At 40.5% G+C, this 17,113-nt stretch overlaps 1 protein-coding gene and 1 long non-coding RNA gene across 2 annotated transcripts in view; both read left to right on the forward strand.

The window, feature by feature from the left end:
• Positions 1–17,113, forward strand: part of LOC134285528 (uncharacterized) — a 374,077-nt gene that overhangs the window by 115,971 nt on the left and 240,993 nt on the right. The window lies entirely within an intron of this gene.
• The window catches only part of LOC115262363 (sodium-independent sulfate anion transporter-like), a 67,444-nt gene continuing 65,274 nt past the window's right edge, over positions 14,944–17,113 (forward strand). The window contains exon 1 of the mRNA XM_062846465.1: positions 14,944–15,284. The gene's annotated coding sequence lies outside the window, so the exon portion shown is untranslated. The remainder of the gene's footprint in view (positions 15,285–17,113) is intronic.

The following is a 17,113-nucleotide window of genomic DNA, read 5'->3' on the forward strand; positions in this document are numbered from 1 at the left end:
CTATTGAAAAACAATCGAATCAATTAGTCACTAATAAAGCTAATGTTCACTTATTGTACGAACTATATGGGCTTGATTTCTATTGTAAAAAGTAACAATATATCTACTATGAGTTTTATTGTGAACAATAAAACCAGTCATATATTAATAATATTTACCATGTAATGAATGGTCATTTTTTATCCGGGATGACTCCCCTTAGCTGTTTGCTGCTACCTGTTGCGTCACCACGTTTTCTCGGGATGAGAAGGTTGGACCGTTGGGGCGAAGCGAAAGGCGGAATGGAAATAAAACGTTAGATAGAACTTATCTATACCGGTAGGTATTAGATATTGATACACCCAGAGTGAACTATTTAGATAAATGAATTTTCTAAACTTTTTTGTGTCGGATCATGCACATTGAGATAAAATGTAAACCCAACAATAAATTCAATTAGAAGAAATCGAACATTGCGGTTGCGCCCAAGTGATACTAATTTCTCAATTAGTAATTTTGAGGTAAATACAATAAAATATTATTTTACAATTGTCACCATTGCCTTTGGCATAATTATCATCCAACTTCATTCCACCTTATTCCATTAATTTCTGTTTTAAATTTGACATATAATTTCAATCAACCATTACTTGGGTGCAGGGTGTCGCGCCAACAGGTTTATTGACATGTTGGGAAAAACGTTGAATGGAACTCACATCCAAGCCATTCTCACTTGAAATCATTCTGAATGGAGAGGAAACCGGGAACAATCTTTTATCTCATCATTATGTGACAATTACAAGCAGAATTTTAGGTGTATACGTACTATTCATTTATGCCGATTTAGGGCTGATTTAGCACCACTGCCGTAATGGGGTGGGTATTCAGCGTGGCCATGCTGAGGATGACGGGTTCGATTCACGGTCGGTCCAAGAATTTTTTGTAATGGAAATTTCATTCACTTCCTGTGGCATAGAGTAATTTCGTGCCGCCCACACGATACACATGCAAAATGGTCATTGGCAGAGGAAGCTCTTAGTTAATAACTGAAGAACTGCTCAACACTAAACTGAGAAGCAGGCTTTTTCCATTGTGGGCGTTATTCCAAGAAGAAAAAGACTTATGGCTGATTTATAGTGGCGACAATGTTTGTCGTCGAGTCACAGTCAATTGTCATCGTTTTTGGAGATTGACCTCAATTTATGATAAGATTGTATTGAGAGAGTTTGAAATTTAGAAAAGATAAGTGTAATTAAACTGGATCTCTCCGGATGTTGTGACGCCTGCATATCTTGCATATGCCAATTCACGAGAGCGCAATGATAAGAGACTGTTTGCTCCGAGTTGTATTATATGCAAACCTAAAGAAGAGCTGAATTTCCTTATCGTCAATTTTATTTTTAAATAACTTGCAAACAGTTGTCTGGGACGCAAACTTTCCTGTTCAGATTAGGGTAATTAGGGTCGATGGTATTGACAGTGTAGATTAGACACCTAAAATTGTACTACGGTTCACAGTGATAGACAATCTTTTGGTCGAGTCTTACTTTTCTCATTTTTGATATCTAATAACTATCTTTTTTATTCAAATATAAAGTTTAGGAATTTTAGGAAGATGAGAGAGAGAGAAGTACACACAAAAAATGAAGGATTTTTATAGGCATTTGAATGATTTAAAAGTAGCAGCAAGAAAAGCACAGTCGAGCAGTGAGCAACCATAAGATAATCTTATGCGCTTTTCGATGAATTTATGAATACTTATGAGAAAAACAAGGATGTCTATTAGACCTGTTCACTTTGAAACTTTTTTTCTCCGATTCTCCGTGACACATCAAATTATCAATCCACATGTAAAACCAAGTCTTCAGTCCAAAATTGAGCCAAATTGATGAAGATTTAAAGGTGTATCAAATCGATTTTGTGTTTTTTAGCCGTTTTCACAGAAATTTACTCAGAAATTCACAAAATTGCTCCGAAAAGATGCCGGAGATACCGTTAAAATATAGTTAGAACAATACTCTACAACTTTGCCGAAAACACTACGGTGTTTAATTTGCGTATTTCGAAGTTATTCAACAATTTTAGTTAAAAAATCACGAAAAAACACGATATTTTTACGATTTTACATATAAAAGTCATGTAATTTTACATTGTTTTAGGTGACTAAATTAATTAGCGATTACACCTTTGTATAACGAACATTTCGTCCATACATCGTTTTTGTGTAGGAAATCGTTTTCATTGACTAATTATCAAAAGTATGTCACGTTGATACTAAAAATCGCACAGAGTTACCAGCACGAATTAAAACAAAGTTACCCATGATTAAGACGTCATGCCATCGTATTCTAATGTCTTTTGATTTAAATATCAGAAATGGTGCAGATGGTAAGGCTCGAGCTTGCGGATCAGAAGGTCCCAGGTTCGAGCTCAAATACATGATAAACTTTTTTTTCTTTTTTTGTAGCAGTTAGGATGATGAATCTGCCATGACTTACATGCAACCTCCCAAAGAATAATGATCGGGATCTACCAGTTAAGCCCATTCCAGGACTAGCTAGATATTTAGTTTATACTTGTTGACAATAAATCGTGTCGACGAGATCAGCTGGGCGAAATATTGAGCATCTGTTTGATAATGATCAATTTAGCTAAAACAATTCAATACGATGATGGAACTGCTTCTGGATGCAACATTTTACAGACAACTGTGGGTGGAGCTTACTTGTTATCTAGCTTGTTATCTATCTACCCATGAATCAGCACAACTACACGATGAAGGGAAACTTCATTCTTACTATGCACTCTACGGTTCCGAAACAATGCTATGATGCCAAATTGCAATGAGATGCAGTGCGTAGTTACAACAACTTATAGCAGGATCGAGACGCAAAAAAATGCTATTCCAGGACTCGAACCTTGAATCTTCGAATCCACAATCTCACGCTCAACCAAGTGCACTAAATTTTAACTGATGCAGATGAGACAAATGTCGAATTCGTTTTTGAACCTGCGTTGGAACTGGATTGGCGGAAAATGTGTAAACAAACAAACGTCAAACAAACTCAAACAAACTTTAGTACAAGCGAAACCGAAGTCGGGTTGGGGTTGACACTGTGATCTCATCCAGTTCCAACCCAGGTTGGAACTGAATCAAAAACGAAAACGACAAAAGAAGTGTAATGACGTTTGAATCATGGGTAACTTAGTTTTATTTTATGCTGGCAACTCTGTACAATTTTTAGTATCAACGTGACAAACTTTTGATAATTAGTCAATGAAAACAAATTTCTACACTAAAATGATGTATGGACGAAATGTTCGTAACACATAGGAGCAATAGCTCATAAAATTAGTCACCTAAAACAATGTAAAACTACATGACTTTTACATGAAAAACCGTAAAAATATTGTATTTTTTGGTGATTTTTTAACTAAAATCGTTGAATAACTTTGAAATACGCAATTTAAACACCGTAGTGTCTTCGGCAAAGTTGTAGAGTATTGTTCTAACTATATTTTAACGGTATTTTCGGTACCTTTTTGGTGCAATTTTCTGGATATTGGAGTACATTTTCGTGAAAATGCTCGAAAAAACACAAAATCGATTTGATACACCTCTAAACCTTTATCAATTTGGCTCATTTTTGGACTGAAGCCTTGTTTTTGCATGTGGATTGATAATTTGATGTGACACGGGTAGGTCAAAAAAGTGAACAGGTCTAATGTCTATATTCTTACGATTTTATGGAATTAGGGTAAGGAATCAAACTTTGAACTAGTCAAATTGTAATCTTAATTTGAACCATTTCAAAATTCATTAAAACGACGTACTTTTCAGGCAAATATTATCCCGAAAAAGATGTTAAATAGCTTTCCGTAATATAACCTGATAACATGGACTTTAAAAGTATTGAAAAAAGCGTTTTTGCAATTATGTGGCATAAGATTGAACTTTTCAATCGTCCAAAGTGTGCCGAAACGGCCTACTTTTCTTCACGAACTCAAGAGTGCCGAAAAGTACTACTTTTCAGCACTCTTAAGAGTGCCGAAAAGTACTACTTTTCAGCACTCTTAAGAGTGCCGAAAAGTACTGCTTTTCGGCACTTTTGCAAGGGCACACTTTTTACAAGTTTTCCGAAACACTAATGCTCTTCCGTAGTCTTGTGCAGAGAGTAAAAAAATCGAAGATTGAAAGTGAAGATTGACATTCTCATTTTTTCATTCGTGTTTGGCCACATTCATTGTCAGCTGAATGCTTCTCTTTTTTCATTCAATTCTCTGTCACGAGTATTTTTTCGCACGTCGTAAAATGTCCAATTTCTATTAACTGATGCACAATCCGACTTAATGGACAAATAGAGAACATAATTAATATTCTAATTAACTACTATACACAAGTTTTGAGGTAATTGGAAGTATAATCGGGAGTTACGATTCAGTTTTATTTCTCAGTGAAAATTGTCAGTGACAGAAAAATGAATGAATAGGTGAAAAAATTCATTCACCAAAATGAATTTTATTTTGATCCCTCAGTTGAGAATCTTCAGAATACACGTTGAATTTCACTCACTGAAAATGAAAATTTTAAACTCTGGTCTTGTGTCGATTCAATGGCTGCATCTATGTCATTTCGGCAGATCGAATCTGAATTGAAGCAAATTCAATTCTAATGTGATCAGCCGAACAGACGTACAGAAAGAAGCAGCAGCAGCAGCAAACAACGCTCGATGACGACGCGATTCCGAGTACTTGCAACCTCTTGTGACACCTATGAATAAAACAGCCTACCTGATTGAAATAAAAGATTCTATGGATGCTCTGCTCACACGTGGTTTCTCTGGAGTGTGGACAGTCAGAAATGATCGTACTCAAGGGTATTTTTCATAATTGCAAAAAACTTTGTATGCCACTCGTTGCAAAACTCGATTTTTTCAGCACTCGTCGTATTTATCCAACTCGGCAAGCCTCGTTGGATAAATGTACGACTCGTGCTGAAAAAATCATCATTTTGCAACTTGTTGCATAAATAACTATTTTGTCATGGAAAACAGGCAATTGAAAAATCACTGTGATTTCACCCATTTCCCCCAAGAGAAAGCACATTTTCGGTACACTCGTACAGCTCATGCATTGTATCACACGCAATATGTGAACACATCAAATGAAAGCTTATTTATCGTAGAATCGACCAACCGAATAATATTCCGCATTATTTCTTATAAAATTATCAAATTTAAGTGATTCTTACTTGGAGAATGTTATCTTAAGTTGAACCATTTGTAATCTAAATTTGAACTAGTAAACGGGGGTGAGCTTCTAGTGTTGGCCTGTAGATTGCGCTAGTGGTTGCTTTGTTTACTCTTGGGGGATGGAAAAATCCAAATTTAGTTTCCAAATTTCTAAAGAATTTCGAACATTCTGAATTGAGATTCCACTGCCTAATGAAAAATAGTTATGGGAATTAGCAGATTCATGTAATTTTTCATTGTTTAGCATGGAATTGGCTGTTTTGTGAGTTGCTCGAGCTGCTGCCGCCAGTAGTTCAAATTAAGATTAAAATTGGTTCAAATTATGATTACGATGGTTCAAATTAAGATTAAAATCAATGTTGATGAAAAATCGAATATTTCAATGAAATTCGGTGCAAATACAAACTTTTTACCATTTAACAGAAAGCTTATACCCGTGGCTTTCATGTACATACGATTTTGCCGTAGTAAATTATTTCCATGTGGGAGAAAAAATCACTTAAAATTTGCACTGCTTCAGAAAGCCGCAATTTGGTTCAAAATTTGATTACCTACCCTATTATTATTAGTATTTATTGGCGACACTTTACCATTATTGTGGCTTTCGTGTTATAGTGGAATTATGTTTTAAAAGAAAGTGAAGGGCCTAGCATAATTATTTTTAGATGAGAACGATACCTACTCATTAACAGAGTCGCCTTCAAATGGCTAGTACACACACAGATGGGGTCTCCAGTTAGCCTAGTGGTTAAGGCTATCGATCGCCAATCCGGAGACGGCGGGTTGGATTCCCGTTCCAGTCGGGAAAATTTTCTCGACTCCCTGGGCATAGTGTATCATTGTCCTTGCCTCACAATATACAAATTCATGCAATGGCAGGCAAAGAAAGCCCTTAAATTAATAACTGTGAAAGTGCTCAAAGAACACTAATTTGAAGCGTGGCGGATTAACTCCCAGTGGGAACGTAGAGCCATAAAGAAGAAGAAGAACACACAGATCGCAAGAAATTTCTTAGCCTATCTCGATGCGTGGGTAATTCAGACAAGGAATCGCTCAAGAAATAGGCATCCTTTTCATTTTTCTTGAGCCAGTATGGAGCTGGGAGGAAACGTCTAATTTAATGGAGCTAATGTGCAAAATCTCTTGACATGGTTCGTGGCTGTCAATCTTCAACCTCGCGGGCTACGCCCAACGATCTCTTTCCATCTGATCCACCGACCTAGTACGCTGCCTCGAGGTCTTCTTGTACCGCCCGGATCTTTTGCGAACACTATTTTGCACTATTACACTATTTGCACCTGCCGGATGCTAGGTTCGCCGTAGAGTGCAGCGGGCTTGTGGTTCATCCTTCGCCGCCACATACCGTACTCCTGTACACCATCATAGATGGTCCTAAATACCCGACGCTCGAGCACTTTAAGTGCTTGTATGTCCTCTAGTCAAGGTCTCGTGTGACACGTTGCACGGTGCCCGGTCTTATTAGCTTTTTGTACATGGTGCATTTGGCGCGGAGGTGATTTTTTTTCAACCGCAGGTTCTATTGGAACCCATAGTAGGCATGACTTCCACTAACGTATTTCACGGCTAACGTTGTTGTCTGCCGTTATTAAGGATCCGAGATGGACGAGGTCCACCACCTCGATAGTATCTCCGTCTATCGGAACACTGCTGCTGAGGCTTGCTCTATGATTTGCGGTTCCTCCAGTCATCATGTACTTCAATTTGACGCGTTTACCACCAGTCCGTCCTTTGTTACTTCGCCCAACACCCTTACACCATCTATATCACCACCTTTTTACACCATCCATCGTTAATGAGTATCCATATCTCTGTGCGGTCCATACTGTCATGCAGTACAGAAAACTTAAAGTCGATGAACAGGTGGTGCGTTGGGATCTGGTATTCACGGCATTTTTGAAGGATTTTCCGCATGGTGAAGGTTCGTTACACAAAATTCTGATTGTCTGTTCTCTATGGTATGGTGGCAGATCGTGGGCAATGAATTTTTCAATCGAATTCCTCCTCCTGGTCTACCTGAGCGTTTAGATCTCCTATGATGGTCTTGATGTCGTGCACAGCAAAAAATATGAAAGTTAAACAGCACGTCAATTGAAGATCAACTGAAATTTGCGACAGAAAAATGTAAATCGCCAACATTCAACGTCAGCCGAGCAGTCCGCTGCTGGTCAGACGGTTTGTTTACAGATTTTAAAGCATATTCGCTTTAAATTTACATGCATCTGCTATAAACCATGCCAGCCACTCTCCGTCGTCAGCTAAAGAACGGCTGCTCGCAGCTGTGGCGGTTTTCCCGTTGTCTCTGTCAGTACTCTTTGCAGCAGTCGAAGCAAGTCGGGAATGCGTGCATTATGGTAGAAGCAGTTTAACTTTGACTGCCTGCTCTTCAACAAGCTGAGATAGCCGTGAGAGCTCGGGCGTGCTTCTCACACTCCAAGGATCTGAGTTCAATTCTCGCTCGGATCTCAATTTTTCTTTATATTTTCTAACAGATATCTGCAATGTAATTTTAAGATCGCACAAAAATTTCCATCATATATGACGGGGTCCTTTTGTTACATTCGATCCGTCATAATTTTACAGGTTTTTTTCGAACTGTGTGGCTTAGGCGTCCTTGTATTCATCAGTGGTTCCGGAGCGTGGGCTGTAATCGTTGATTATGCGTTGAAGGCCCTTGATCCACATGTTGCACATTCTTTCGTCGATCAGCCACCAACCGATCACGCGCCTCTGCATATCGCGAAGCACGATAAAAGTCGTTACCAACGCACGTGTATTGCCGCAGATCTGGTAGATGATAACCAAACATTTCAATAGGTCCTATCTGCATTTGAGAGGTTCTCTTTGTTTACTTTCTCTTTCAATTATTGCAATGTAATGGTACACTTTTCAACTATTTTTGCAGTACAAATCAAAAGACGATTGTTTTGACCATCGTTCAATGCAAGGAGGCAATCAAAATACAAATAAATAGCTGAGATATTAACGAAAGAGAGAGAAACCAAAGAGAGCCTCTCTTCTGCAGATTGGACCTTTAGACATGTTTGGCCTGATATGATTGATTACTTCTAAACATCCGCACCGTGGATCCTGTCCAACACACCTTCTGCAGCGCTACGATGCTGAACCTGCGGTCCTTCAGTATAGTGGCGAGTATGCGGGTGCTCCCAGTTAAGGGAGGATCGGTAGTTCCACGTACCGAGTTTCCAATCGCAAATTCGTTTTGTCGAATCCTACTCCCAACAATCACACAAAATGTGAGCACTTACTTCGGAAGGGTAGTACCTCGTTCTGCATCGCAAACCGACTTTTCAAACCTTCTAAACAGAACACCCTCTTCGAATTCCGAAATACGCATATTTGTCAAAGGAAAATCATTAGAAGGCAGAATCAGAAGATACAAAACTGATTATACTAAGAATTACCCACACTCGAGGAGGGTATTCTGGTATTCTGCTCAGAGGGTTCGAAAAGTCGGTACAAGATTCAGAATGTGTTACTTCGATTCCATCCCAGGTCCTGGGCACTCCGCCCAGTCATGTGCTTCAACCAATCCACCAGGTCCGCTCCATACCTCCTCCTCCTTATCCGGTTTGCTATTCGCATTCCCAGATACGGATTATCGACCGGTGCAGGTATATGTGGTCCGGGCCCGATGAGTTGTAAGTATCGGGTCAGCCAATCTGCGTCTTAAAGACTCCCCGACTCAACTGCTTTAGGGTCGCCACGCTTACCGTTAATCTATCACGGGACATGGAATTTTCGCACTAGACCCAGGAAAACCACAAGCACTTCACTTTTACAACTCCCACTTTATTTCCTACTTTTACAATGTTTCTGGCTTCTCCTTATCTTTCACTTTCTCCCAGTTTCAAACTCACTAATCTGACCGTTTCTTTTCCTCTCCGGAGCCCCACTGTTCTACTCCAACCACCTGACTTCGTGTTGCTCGCGGCCTGGTAATGGCCGCCAATGTCCTCCTTTTGTTCTTCACGGTTTCGGCCACGTCTGGCCACTTTCGTTTTCTGCATGGCTCTAGGGGTTCTGGGCTTTCTGGGACCTTCCTACGCGTCCTAGGCTACCGATATTAATAGCGGATCGGTTGTCGGCCAACAACGATGCCGGAATTTGCTCGAAATGGGGCACTAGGACGACGTAGGGCTTATAATAGAAATCTGGTGATTTCTATATCAATAAACGACGGGGTTCTGATGTCCACTTCCGCTTCCTTTGTCTTCTTCCTATACTCTTCCACTAACACTTATATTTTCAAACTTCATAACTTTTTTGGTTTTCGAACATTGGTCACTTCTAATCTCTCCAACAGTATTCGGGTAAGTGAACGAGTGGAACTCTAGTCTCTGCCTTCGGGGTTTTTGACCTGAGCCATCGGTCATTGCCCTTCCATTCGGGGTTCTAACAATGGGTCAGGGTCAGGGTGTCAGGGTATCAGGGTGGTTTCGCCACAGAGAACAGACATCCAGGCTACAACAAATTTCATTCGGAAAGCTGTGTAAGGATTTGAATCTTTACTTGAGTAAGGTTTCAAACCAATACACGATGACAACACTAACGCCACCAAACACCATATTGCCACAGTCAGTGGTGAATTGAAACATTTCAATTGGTGAATTAAATTAGTATGGGAAATTAACCGATTGCAGCGCCACGCTATTGCCACTTGTGTTGCCGATTTCAAATAGCCGTTAAATTCCTTACACAGCTTCGGAACTGGACTTGGATGTCTGTTCTCTGTGGTTTCGCCTACTAACGCCCTACTTCTTTGGCAGGTGGGTCTACTAGGGAAAAACCGCTATTAGAGCAAAGTCTACCTGTATATCCTTTTCCGCATATTCAAACACAAAATCACTTCGTCACAACTAATCAACTAACCAAACACTTACAGAGTTCAGTCTGGTACCATCCTTACCAGTTGACTTATTGTTCTTGGGTATTGTGCTGCGGGATAGCATTCTTATTTTGCATCAATAGTCACTATTTTACGAAACGACAACAGTGTTGATATTGATATTAACACTCACGGGCTTGGGCGCAACCTCCTGTCAAATTTTCATTCATGAAATGAGCGATCAGCTGATCCGAAATGTCTCGTAAAATGGCTCATTGCTACATTATGAAAATCTCTTTAGAGGGGTTTGTGGTGATAATGCAATGTTTGTGAAACTGGCAACACTAGTGGCCATACCCTGAAACAGCAGTGATAAGTTCAGTGTTGGTTGAGGAGGTAGACAGTTCACAGTGTACAAAGTGAAATACCAAACTGCATGTTAATTAATTATAGATGAAAGAAATAATGAATTTAAATAAAATAAACTATTTTTTAGAATTGAAGCTGCTATCCCGAAAGCTGTTCTCGATGGTTGGCTTATCATGCCGAAAGTGAATGTTCTCCCCTACAGAGGGTAAGTAAAAATACAGTGAGTGACCTGAGAGGATAGCTGAAACAAAGTGAGTCCTCTGAGAAGGTGAGCAAAAAAAAAAAAGTCCCGTGAGAGGATAACTATAGTAGCTAGATAAAGAAATCCCGGTTGTTGAAACAAAGTGAATTTCTTGACAGGGTAAATACGGCGAAAAACCTGAGGGTAAGCATAAACAAGAGTGAGTCCCTGAAAGGGTAGCTGAAATAACAGTGACTAGCTTAACAAATTCTTCGCTCACGCAAATGATATGCTTAATTTCATTTCATTTTTATATTTCGAGCATAGTCACTTCTCCTACCATATTGCTTTACACCTAATATATGCCTAATTATGAAACATATTACATTTACTTCAAAATTGTTCAGTTTTGAGTTGCAAGGTACACAAATCCATGATGTTATGTTGACTCACTCATGTATCCTAAGTATTCTTCTTCTTCTTCTTCTTCTTGGCGTAACGTCCTCATTGGGACAAAGCCTGCTTCTCAGCTTTAGTTATTAGCTCAGCTCAGCTCAGTTATTAACTGAGAGCTTCCTCTGCCAATGACCATTTTGCATGCGTACATCCTGTGGCAGGCACGAAGATACTCTATGCCCAAGGAAGTCAAGGAAATTTCCTTTTACGAAAAGATCCTGGACCGACCGGGAATCGAACCCGTCACCCTCAGCATGGTCATGCTGAATACCCGTGCGTTTACCGCCTCGGCTATATGGGCCCTGGGGGGATGAATACGGCCAACGTTGGGGTCTTCAGTTAGCCTTGTGGATAAGGTGCCGGATCTCCAATCCGAAGACAGCGGGACTTTTCTCTGCTTACCTGGGGGTTTAATTGTACTTGTCTCACAATCTACAAATTCATGCAATGACAGACAAAAAAGCCCTTCAATCAATAACTGTGGAATAGGCTGCGGCTTATTTTTCAAAAGTTGTTGATACCTGGAATTCGTGAACTCTTCTGGAGTTTGAGCCAAAAAGTTTGAGGTGGCGCAATCGCCTCAAAGTTGAATTTTCGAGTAATGAAAAGGTGTTTTCACCACCGACGAACCGACGTGACAGCTAGAACAAATAAATTCAAATTTGTTGTCCCCTACGCCATGATGGAAAATAACCGAACACTACCGCCTCCTCTATAATGGTTCGCGTTGTTTTGATAGCTTGACTCTAAACCCCCGTATATTCATATAGGAAAAGGTTCGCGCCTGAGCTGATTTGACAGAAGCGTTCGCTCGCTTAGCTGGTCGACCGTTAAATTTAGGGGGGACACTTTTGAAACACCACTGTCACGTCGGTTCGTCAGTGTTTTCACTTCAAGTTCCATAGCTTAGTTCAGCTGGCGATCATGACTTCGAGTTGCTTCAGCGAGCGCTTGGTGTTGATGACGCGCCCGCCTGTGGTGACCACCGCGTGTTGTTCGGACTTACGGTTGTTCACCACCACCACCACCGTCTTGTGGTGTGCGAGTGCCAACTGACGAGACCTCATCCAATCCTCAATAATGCCAATTGCATGCGCCGCTGTCACTTCCTCCATCGACTCGCCGTATACCGTGAGGGTAATGCCATCGGCAAAGCCGATCAGCTTTACGTCCGGTAAAAGTGTGAGCCTCCAATCGCCATCGTACGCCGCGTTCCATAGTACCGGGTCCAAAATTAACCCTGGTGGTACTCCCGCGGTAATGTTGTATACCTCATTTCGCTCTCATCAGTGTCATAGAGTATCCACTTATCCGCGAGCGGTAATGGCGGCGGCGGGCACAATTAACCGATTCGAATTTTGACGTTTCTTGGGGATCGCAATCGGTTGGCGCCACTAAACGGTGAGTGAAGGGGTGAGGAGGAGAATGAAACTGTTTTGACTTTCCCCCATGAAACGTCAAAATCTGAACCGGTTGGATTTGTCCGCTGCCGCCATTACCGCTCGCGGATAAGTGGATAAAGTGTCTCGAGTATACCAAAGTGGCGAATCCTTGTCGTTTTGACAGGTCTCCTGCTCGATTCACTGAACGAAACCCCCCGCCGTGCAAAGAATGATTCTTCATTCAATGCGATACAGATCCTCAGAATCTTTATTTTGAATGATAACTCAGCAGAATGACTTTACTGCGTCCTGTTGAATAAAAATCATCCTGTTTTAAGATTACAATTGTCACAAGAAATTAATGATTTTTCGCATAGGGTTTGTTGTGATTGATTATCATTCCAAAAACATCTGAAAGTATTTTCTTCAGTATGCCAAACAAAAAATCATTCACTTCAGGTTTACATCTGTCATTGATTAAAAGTAAAGATGATGGTTTCGGACTTTGTTGATTTTCGAGATTCTTGGATCCGAAGAACCACCAAAGGTAAGAAAGAATTATTGTTCATTATTTTGTTTTACGAATATTGTTGGTCCTATGCCTGGAATTTATTTACAGGATGCCAAGCAGGATGCTTCCAGAATCGAGTCCAGAATATCCAGTTTTTGCGTCCGATTGCCGGATCCACTAGGAGACCTTCGCACCTATATCACAGAGAACAGACATCCAAGTCCAGTTCCGAAGCTGTGTAAGGAATTTAACGGCTATTTGAAATCGGCAACACAAGTGGCAATAGCGTGGCGCTGCAATCGGTTAATTTCCCATACTAATTTAATTCACCAATTGAAATGTTTCAATTCACCACTGACTGTGGCAATATGGTGTTTGGTGGCGTTAGTGTTGTCATCGTGTATTGGTTTGAAACCTTACTCAAGTAAAGATTCAAATCCTTACACAGCTTTCCGAATGAAATTTGTTGTAGCCTGGATGTCTGTTCTCTGTGCCTATATGTATATTCATATTGAATTTAAATTTAGTCAAATTGAAATTGTAAAAATAAATTACTTAAATCTAATTTAGAAATGCTGCATGAAGTTTTTGTGCCCATTTTAAATACTAATTTGGAAATAAACAGACCCCACAAGAAATCAGACCGGAAAAGGAATGAATATCATTCGTTTATTGGTTTCCTTAAAAGAAACGAAAATCATCTTTTTCTGAGATAGTCATCATTCAAAATTGTTTTGGCTTTGAAGGAGACTGGATCAAACGAAAATCATCCGGTCCTTGACTGAAAATAGGCATGGGGCTCGGATGAGGCAAAAATCATTCAATTTATGGCGGGGATTTTTGCTCAGTGTAGCACCCTATTCTGGAAGTAGCTCTCCAGTATCCGGCGTAAGCTATCCGGGACTCCTCCTCTCCTCTCCTCTTCTTGGTGTAACATCCTCACTGGGACAAAGCCTGCTTCTCAGCTTAGTGTTCAATGAGCACTTCCACAGTTATTAACTGAGAGCTTCCTCTGCCAATGACCATTTTGCATGTGTATATCGTGTGGCAGGCACGAAGATACTCTATGCCCAAGGAAGTCAAGAAAATTTCCTTTACGAAAAGATCCTGGACCGACCGGGAATCGAACCCGTCACCCTCAGCATGGTCATGCTGAATACCCGTGCGTTTACCGCCTCGGCTATATGGGCCCTAGGCTATCCGGGACTCCTAGGTGGTGAACGGCACTTTCAATGGCGGCCCAGCTGACGCTGTTGAACGTATTCTTCACATTCAACATGACTACCGCGTAGTAAAGAATGCCGCTACGCTTTTTCTGGAGCGCTATCTCGGCCGTTTCGGTTACGGCCTTAATAGCATCCACCGTCGTCGATCGACCTTTCCGGAAGCCAAACTGGTTATCCGAGAGCCCAGAGTCATCTGGTTTCTCGATATAGACCATGCCATTAGCCTCGACCGTTGATTCGTTCCAACGGTTTCCCGGAGGTCCTTTAAAGGCAGATAGGTATGTATGCACAACATAAAACATTTAACCATTTCCCTAAAATAATAAGATTCAGTATAATTGTCCCTCGGATTCTGTTTCCATCTAATCCACGTCTCAATCCAAGCACAACGTGAATTTAATAGACTGATTCCAAGCGTGTATGAATGATGAAAAAGGTGATGCTGAATGCGCCTCTGGAATTCACCACACTTCGGCGGTTTGAAAACTCGATTGCTCATTTTGGCAACACGCGCATAAACACAACCGTCGCGTCGCGTCGTCTTCTCTAAAAAGAGAACTCTCTCTTATTTCCATTCATACTTCGGCACTGGCTGGCACGTTGTAACTGTATTTGTAGTAAAATAACCGTAAACAGCACGCGTGTAAATACCGTCGATAGAAATCGAAACCAGCTGCTTTCATCGTTTATTTACAAACTTTCGTACGCGCGCGCTTATCTTCTAGTTGCAAATGCTCTTATCGGAGTTTGTTTTCAGTTGAATAATCTAATTTTAATGGGTTTTGATTTTGGCAACTCAGTGGACCGTTTTATAATCGCATTTCTAGTGAGGTTTACGCCGGCTCGGTTAAGTTTGGCGTAATGGTGCTTGAGTGAACAGTAGTGAGTTGTCTGAACCGTCTGGGCGGCCTCCTGGTAACAGGAACGACTGGAATGGAAGTGATGTGGAAACATAGCCGGTACAGCAGACGCACCTCATTGAAGGTTCAGCAGTAGATTATTTATTTTTCCTCGGTGCGCTCCTAATTAGAGGCGCTTTTTATGGCAGTACATGTAGTAAGGTGATGCTCGAAGCAAACTAAACCCGTGAATCCCTGACCATGACGACGGCGGTGGTAGGTGTGCGTCTCGCTGGATGGAAGTAGTGTTGCGGATGCGTGTCATAAAAAGTTAACAAACAAAGCGCAAAAATAGATTTTATAATACATGCAGCTACAATCCTGACATTGCTGCCGTGTCTTCTAGTCATTGCCACGGAATGCCCGCCCGTTAATGAGGAAGCTTATCTTCACCATCGCTGCATTCAGGGAAGCCAAATGATTTTTCGAATGTTCACATAGTACGGTCAAATGTCTTCACAATAGGCATACCTAAACCTAAAATTTGCGACTTATAGCGATGTTTATTTTAATAAATATTCTATTAACATTCTATTTGAATTGCCAGGGTCCAAAACATTCCCGGTCAGTCCAGGATCTTTTCCTAATGGAAATACGTTTGACTTCCTTGGACATAAGGGCGGTTCTAAGCACTCGGAGGTCTTGAAAGCGAAGAGAAGCGAATCGAAGCTCACGGATCTGGGAGCTGACATACGCTGTATCAGACGTACTCACTATCAGAACAGGATCAGCTACTACATACGTCAAGGATATGCACGCACATTACCTGTCTTCTTGCAACAGCATGTAAGAAGAGGACTCCTAGAAAAGACTGTACATTCTTGATTCCACAATATACAACAACAAAACGAAAATGCATTTTGATCACAGGCGTAATTCATTGAAATCAGCTTCCATTGATTATTAGACAACTGCAGCCAACTATTAGTTCATTTAAAGCAACAATAGATAAACGATAAAAATAATATACACTCCCGTTCAAAAGTTTGGGGCCACCCCCTCAAAAACATGTCATTTTTTAGGCCCATCTCTCTCTCTCTTCTTGGCGTAACGTCCTCAATGGGACAAAGCCTGCTTCTCAGCTTAGTGTTCTATGAGCACTTCCACAGTTATTAACTGAGAGCTTCCTCTGCCAATGACCATTTTGCATGTGTATATCGTGTGGCAGGCACGAAGATACTCTATGCCCAAGGAAGTCAAGGAAATTTCCTTTACGAAAAGATCCTGGACCGACCGGGAATCGAACCCGTCACCCTCAGCATGGTCATGCTGAATACCCGTGCGTTTACCGCCTCGGCTATATAGGCCCATATCTCCGCCAATTTGCGTTCGATTTCGAAACCCTACGTTTCATTCAAAAGATAATAAGTCAAAGAAATTTTGAACATAATTTAAAAGAAAAGTTTTGTATGTAAACTTAACCCAAAGTTGCCAAATTTTCTAAAAAATGAATATAAACTTACGGCAGTGTCGCTGGAAGTTGGATCGACCAAATTTTAAGATGAGAGCGGTAATATGACCCATTTTCTATTAGCTTTCAACTGCTTTTTACAGAATTTAGCTAAAACATCTAGAAAAAAAGTTATAAAGTAAATTAATCCTTGATGTCATCGGCCAAAAGTTTGGGGCACTATCGTAAAACATGGAAAAGTGATTTTTTAATATCTTTGTCATCTTTCATTCAATTTTAATTCTTCTTGGCTTATTTGAAACAAAATGAATGATACTTACTGCATAGACATTGAACCACACATATTTGTTGAAATTTACATACTAAAACTTAACGTAAAGTTGCCTCAATTTTTGAAGCGTGGTCAAGAGCGTGGTAAAATGTGCTAAGTATACATAACATTTTATATACAAAAATCGTTAAATACGTTGATTTAAAGACATCAAAAGTTAATTTAGTTAATTATCTTTGAAATGAGACAAAAATATAGATGACGAAGATATCACCAAATCACTTTTCCATGTTTTACGAAAGTGACCCC

This window comes from Aedes albopictus, chromosome 1, assembly GCF_035046485.1.
Source record: "Aedes albopictus strain Foshan chromosome 1, AalbF5, whole genome shotgun sequence".
NCBI classification, from domain to species: Eukaryota; Metazoa; Arthropoda; class Insecta; order Diptera; family Culicidae; genus Aedes; species Aedes albopictus.